This window comes from Mustela putorius, unplaced genomic scaffold, assembly GCF_011764305.1.
Source record: "Mustela putorius furo isolate JIRA1106 unplaced genomic scaffold, ASM1176430v1.1 tig00000450_pilon_pilon_pilon, whole genome shotgun sequence".
In the NCBI taxonomy this organism is placed as follows: Eukaryota; Metazoa; Chordata; class Mammalia; order Carnivora; family Mustelidae; genus Mustela; species Mustela putorius.
Window position 1 is genome coordinate 19,900,576 of NW_025421385.1, and position 7,427 is coordinate 19,908,002.

The window sequence follows — 7,427 nt, forward strand, 5'->3', positions numbered from 1 at the left end:
GTTTTATTTTACTTTGTCTCCCTTTAGCTGTATCTATCCAGAAAACAATTGGCAAAGGAGGGTGTGGAAAATCAAGTTTGTGAGAATCAGGACCCTGAGACTGAACAGAAGAGTAAAAAAATTAATCTTTTCTCAGAGTGAAGTAGTCATGATTTGGGGAAATTTGGCAGAAAATCTAGAAATAAGGACTAGGAAAAAAATAAATATAGGGTTGGAAAATTCTATAATGACTATCAGTAATATTATAACAGATGGAAATATTTTTATGATTAGTGTTTATATTAAGTTTTATGGCAAAGAACAAAAGTCTCAGATACGTTTTTTAAAAATATCCATGAGTGCTTGAATCAGTAGAAAATCTTACTTCATAAAGTTCTTGACAAATACCTTCTAACACTTATTGAATGTAGATGATGGGCCATTCACAGGGCTATCCATGCTCTTTTTCATTTAATCCTCACAAAAACTCTAGGAAGTAGATACAATTGCCATTTTGCAGATGAAGGGAGGACTAATTCTGTGAAGTCACAGTGGTAGTAAGTGGGAGAAGACCTATTCAAAGCCTTGTTTCCTGATCTCTAAGCTCTGTCCAGATCACCATGTAATTCTGTCCCAGTCAGTGGCGGTCTGATGAGGCTTCATTATGTGTTATTCATAATCACCTTTCTGAGCAGATGGCTCTCTCCCACTTCACAAAGCTGGCTCACAATAAGGATGGTTAAAATTAAATAGATGCTTTATAACCAACCCACACACAAAAGATGAAATCATTCCTGCTTACGCGACCAATGATCTTCTAAAGGCTATATGTACATTTTTATCTCCTTAATCATCTGTAAATACTCTGTTATTCTAGAAGATGGCTAAGGGGGTAGGTAGATTGAAACAGAAAAGGAAAGCATTCATCTACAGGCAGAGGCATCTCTTCATCCAAAGCAGCCTCCCAACTTCCTCAGCCTCCAGAACCTTGCTGGGTTTGCCTTGCCAGTCCAGAAATGGAAAAGCATTTGGTGGTCAGTATTTATACACATTGCTACCTTTCCCTGGTAAAAGGAGGCTTATCTGACCATGGCCACATCCTGCACATTGGACACTACCAGTCAATGATGGAGCTTTCAGCAAGATGTAGAAGAGATGAAGAATTATAAGACTCCACTAAGACAGTTTTGCAAAAGTCAAGGGAAATGGAATGTTCTATTTTAGAGATATTGTAAGATCTGTCACCTCCAGCTACAGGTCATCTTTGTGCCACCCAGCCATTGCTCTGTTGATGACATTAAAGAAGTCTTTGTTATCCAGGCACAGGAACAACAGATAGAGCTAGCTATTGGAAATCCAGAGCACTCTGGCATCAAGCCTATTGCACAGCCAGGAGCAATGTATTTTTATGTTGAAATTGACAGAGGAAAGAAACTTTCCCACAAAATTAAAAAAAAAAAAAATTCCCTTGCAGTTAAAAAAAGGGGGTACTGGCCAGTGAAGCCATTCTTAATATTCCCGACTGTCTGACTGGTGGCAGTGCCACATGAGCAAGGAAGAGGCAACCCTGGCTCACAGCTTCTGGAGAAACTTTGAGCTCTTTGACTTCATTCTTGATGACTGAGCAAAGAGAAAGGTGATTTGTGAACTTCACAAGAAGTAGTAGCAACCTGTTCATAAAGAAATTAGTCTCTCAGGGACTCCTGTGGAAACACCTGCAGCAAAGAGACCCAATATTGAAATGTTTTCTGGAAAAAATCACCTTCTAGGATGAACATCTTATGTTAAAAGCCTGTCTGTCATCCAGCTCCAAGTACAGATTGTGTTTACCTACATTTTCAAAAAAGCATTTAAATTATCAAATAAAATACAAGTGTTTTTCCATGAAAAAAAAATAAATGAATCATGGGTAGGGTCAACAGAAATTCTGTTTTTTTTTTGCTTTAACCTAAAGCAAAAAAATAATACCTAATTAGATAAGTACTTGGTTCGTTGATTATTTATTTATTTATTATTTATTATTTATTACTAATGCACTATTTAGTGTGTGTGTATGTGTGTGTGTGTGTGTGTGTGTGTGTGTTGTAGGGAAAGGTACAACACGCTACTACAAAACTCTTTCTCAAAACTGCATAAGCCAATGACATTTTAGAACCTTATTTTTATCAGTACTCAAAATAATAATATATATCAGCATATATGTATATATTAATCAAATCTAATCCTTATATATTCCTTTATAATGCTAGCCATTTCTTAGAGAAATACATCTCAAAAAAAAGAAGAAAAAAATAAAGAGAGAAGCATCCATTCAGCATCAAGAAAATACATTAGGGCAGCATGATATTGGGTAAAGGGCATTTGTCAAGGATTCAGGTGTCCCAACTATGCTTCTCCTTTACTCTGTAACCTTGGACATGTTACTTAGCCTCCTTTCTTTGCAGTCATTTCTCCATAGAAAGAGACAACGACTTCCTGCTTTTCACCCTCAAACACATGTGAGGTAGGAAAATGTAAAATGAGATGACTGATGTAAATATACTTTGCAAACTAAAATGATATACAAATTCAAGTTGTAAAAATTCTCCTGAGTTTTTCTATACTGATCTAGATACACACTCATGTACTAAAAGTATTTCATACACAGACAGAAACACACACACACAGAGGCCTGAAAAACAAGTGCCATGCCATGTATATGATGCACACTTACATGTTGGAATATATGAATCGTGAGCAGTGTTGGAGGAGGAGAGAAACAAGACCCATAAGTTGGATAGACTGCAGCAATTGCCTTGGCTCCTATCTTACTGTCATGTCTCTTCCTGTGTTGTTAAACAAACAGCAGAGGAAGGAGAATAGCATGCCATTCATTCACTGCTAGGAAAGGCATATATGGTAGAAAATCAAATTAAATTGTCAAACTATATGGTGGTTCCCTAAAGATTTTTCTTACTGAGATGGAGGGGAAAACCTCACCATTACATTTCAATTGAGAAGAATCTGGGATAGTACTTCCTCACATAAATCACAAAAACAACTTTATCATGATTGATTTCTAGAAAAATAATAAGAAATGTGAAAATTATCATAAAGAACAGAACTGAGTTCACTATTATTTTATTTTTTTTTAAAGATTTTATTTATTTATTTGACAGACAGAGATCACAAGTTTGCAGAGAGGCAGGCAGAGAGAGAGGGGGAAGCAGGCTACCCACAGAGCAGAAAGCCCAATGCGGGGCTCGATCCCAGGACTCTAGGATCATGACCCGAGCTGAAGGCAGAGGCTTTAACCCACTGAGCCACCCAGGTGCCCCTTCGCTATTATTTTAAATAACAATTCTCTATACAAGATAACTGTACTGCTGAAAATTAGAGAAATATGAAATATGAAATTTTTGACGTGGAGGATTTAATTTCAGCTAATTTATATTTTCCTTTTTATCAGAAAAAAAGATTGGGAAAAAAAAAGTACCATGCCCTGTGGTTGAATTATTGGATTATCCTTGCTGTAGCTATTGACAAACAACTTCATCATTACTAATTTTGCTTGTTTTTTTCCACTGTAGTTAAACTTATTTTTGAATTTTAATTCCAGTATATTAACATACAGTGTTATACTAGTTTCAGGTGTACCAATAGTGATTCAGCAGTTCTATTCATTACTCAGTGCTCAACATGGTAAGTGTGCTCTTAATCCCCATCACCTATTTAACCCATCCCCCAGCCACCTCCTCTGCTAAGCACTAGTCTGTTTGTTCTCTATAGTGAAGAGTTTGAATTTTTGTCCCTTTTTTTCTTGTTTGATTCTTTTGTTTCTTAAATTCCATGTATGAGTGAAATCATAAGATCTTTGTCTTTCCCTGACCGACTTAGTTCACTTGGCATAATGCTCTCTGGCTCCATCCATGTCATTGCAAGTGACAAGATTTCATTCTATTTTATGCCTGAGTAATACTCCATTGTATATACAAACCACCTCTTCATTATCCTCTCATATATTTATGGACACTTGGATAGCTTCCATAATTTGGCTGTCATAAATAATGCTGCAATAAACATAGAACTGTATATCTTTTTTAATTAATGCTTCATATTCTTTGGGTAAATACCCAGCAGTGGTATATATCATATGGTAATTCTACTAGTAAATTTGAGGAACCTCCATATTGTCTTCCACAGTGGCCACACTAGTTTGCATTCAACAGTGCACAAGAGTTTATTTTTCTCCACATCTTCACCAACACTTGTTGTTTCTTGTGTCTTTGATTTTAGCCATTCTGACAGGTTTGAGGCAATATCTCACTCTAGTTTTGATTTGCATTTCCCTGATGACTAGTGATTTTGAGGATCTTCACATGTATCGGTTGGCCATCTGGATGCCTTTTTTGGATAATTTTGGTTCTTTTTAGTTTTCTTTTTAGACATGTCAAAGATCAGTCTTTCTGATTGTCTTTATTTTGGAGGTACTTTAAGGAAAATTTCAATCTACTCATTTCTGTGTTGGTCTTAATTTTCTTATTGATTTCCTAAAGGTTGTTAGTTATTCTTTTTCCTAAATTCTGAAATAAAATATGTCACACACTAAGTAAAGGGCAGAGTATCAGAAAAGCACTGTGTGTGAATAGACTTAACACCTTGGACTTCAGAACATTTTTGGCACATAGTAGAGAAACATAATTAAATAGATTTATCTACATGAAATGATAGCTACTGATTTGGAAATGCTGATTATCGTATTTTATTCTGGCATCTGTCCTAAAGTGGCAGAGGCTTCTTTGTCTTGTGTAATCAACCTGAATTTATATTATGAATAAGAACTGACAAACTTTGGTGCAGAATAACGTGATTTATTTAGTACTGATACCAGGTCTCTAGATGGTGGACCCGGGCTGGCAGTAGGCCTTGAAGAAAGATAAGACCATCTTTTAGTTTCAGAGGACCAGAATGCCTGGGATGAAGCACAAGTAAGCCATTGTTCTTCTAAATATAGCACTGTCCTCTATCTAATTCATAGGGAAAGAAATCCTCACTGATAATCTAATAATTTGTCCATTTTTATTGTAGGTATTACTGTGGGTTTTCATCTTTTTTTATATTTTCATAGACATATGTGTTGCCAGAATATGATTAAAGTAGACATTCAAAACCAAATGGAGAATAGAGAGAAGAATATTATTAAAGAATGCAAAATTCTAGTTATTGAGATATGGAAGGAATCAGAATGGCCCAGAGGGAGGTTGGTGGAGTCCTGCTGTTGGGAGGAACAGCTGCTCCTCAGAGACAAGTCCCTCCTTGAGGTCCATGTTTGGGCACCATAGACTCCGCCATGCACTCAGATGAATGACATGATAACAGAGTTAACTGAAGCACACCCTCAAGTTTTGATTGTGGAGTTGGAAGTTGAATTTCTTCCTTAACATAGAGGCTGCTTTCAGGCAACGGGTTTGAGTGATCAAGATAGAAAGGACCCACAGCAGCCCCCTGGCTGACAACAGGTCCATCAGGGGATCCACCTGGTTATACATAGGCTCTAACAGACCACTGGGCTACTTCCAACCAGGCACAGTCACCAAAAAAGGAATAATTCCTATGTCCCATACCTCCTCACCTTCCCACTTTTACTATACCCCCTGACCTGTGGCCTCATGTCACACAGTCTTTCCTCTACTGTCCTGCCCATGGTTCCCTTGTGGAGTATTCAATAAACATCTATCTCCTTTTTCTCTGCCTCAGGTGAATCCTTTCATAACCAGGCCACCAACCCCCACTCTATCGTCATCCCACATTTGGGGTCCCTATCCTATCAAGACAGATACAACATTTAGACACCAGCCTTAAGGATCTGAAAAATATGAAATTAATTTTCCAAGATTTCTGAGAAAAATGACCTAATCAATGGTGCACATGCCCAAGTTGGCCAAAAAAGTTCAGTGCCATGAATCTAGAGGCTCCTTCCTACCCAGGGGTAACAAGCATCCTAAAGAAGATCTCAAGCTTCACCTGAAGGGATGAACTCCTGCCACCCCTTGCATATTTTCATGAACAGAACTCCTCAAGAGCCCCACTGTGGTTTCAGGAAGCAGGTGGTAGAAACTCTTTTTTTTCTTTTTAAAGATTTTTTATTTATTTATCTGACAGACAGAAATCACAGGTAGTCAGAGAGGCAGCCAGAGAGAGAAGAAGGGAAGCAGGCTCCCTGCTGAGCAGAGAGCCCAATGCCAGGCTCCATCCCAGGACTCCGGGTTCATGACCTGAGCCCAAGGCAGAGGCTTTAACCCACTGAGCCACCAGGCACCCCAGGTGGTAGAAATTCTTAACAAACATTTAGTATTTAGTTGAGAAGTTTTGGTATCTTCTCACATGACCAAGTTTCAGAGACTCAAAACCTATTCCAATTGGTCCACTTAACCCCAGCTCTATGTTTCTGGAGAGCTCATAGGAGGACTAAATATAATTAAGGGGATGGAAGTATCTGACAAACTACAGACAATTTTCCCCAAAGCTCCCAAATTAGAGGGAAGGCTCAAAGTACTGACAAATAAAGCTTCTGTCATGCTCCTTATGGAAGGAAACAAACAGGAAGCAAAATGTGAATTCAGCAAATTCTGGAAATAAGAAATAGTGCTGGTGTCGAATATGAGACATTTGCTATATCAGAAGCCAAAGAAGTTCTGCAGGGGTTTAAAGCTTACTCGAATCAGTCCACGTACCCTCAGCTGTCTATAAAAGGGAAGCTTATTGGAGATTCGGATATTGCTAAGAAACTAAAAGACAATGGCAAGTTGCCGCCAATACTGAAAGGGGAGAATTTGTGAATGTTCCACTTGGTGCCCCACTGTTGCAGGAAATACTTCATCCCAGTGGGGCCTCCTGACTCAGGTCTCAGAGGAGGTGAGGGGCATGGACTGCTTCCTACCCAGTTAGGCTTGGTGTATTTCACAAGTTTGCACTAAATATAGATATGTTTCATTTTTTTTTCACCACATACAGAATGCAATAAACATCTTCAAATCCAATTAAAAATACTTTGTGTAAAAAAAAATTTTAAATATTTGATAATTTAATAAAATAAAAATAATTTAATAAAAAATAAAATAAAAAGCAATTTAAAATAAAATGGGAAGTTAAAGTCTGTGTTATCAGTTATCTACTGTGGCATTCCAAAGGAATTAAAACTGAGCTTAAGACATTTACTTGCTCATGATTGGGCCATTGGATAGTTTTCTGCACATCCCTCCTAGAGTCACTCATGCAACTGCTGAAACTGAGATCTCTTCTGGGAATGGATGGTCCAAAATGTTAGTGGTTACCCAGGACAGCCACACAATGTACCTCAATATTTCTACTCAGAAAGTTATCCAAAAACTCCTATTTGGTAAAAGCAGGTAACTTAAAGCCTCTTTGGCCCAGGCATACAAATCACACAAAGTCACTTCTACCATTCT

General features: G+C 37.8%; 2 pseudogenes; both read left to right on the forward strand.

Moving 5' to 3' along the window:
* LOC106003419 overlaps positions 1–1,603 on the forward strand; it is a 53,791-nt pseudogene extending 52,188 nt beyond the window's left edge.
* Positions 1,604–5,886: 4,283 nt separating this feature from the next.
* Positions 5,887–6,797, forward strand: LOC101674505 (annotated as a pseudogene).
* Positions 6,798–7,427: the final 630 nt, after the last annotated feature.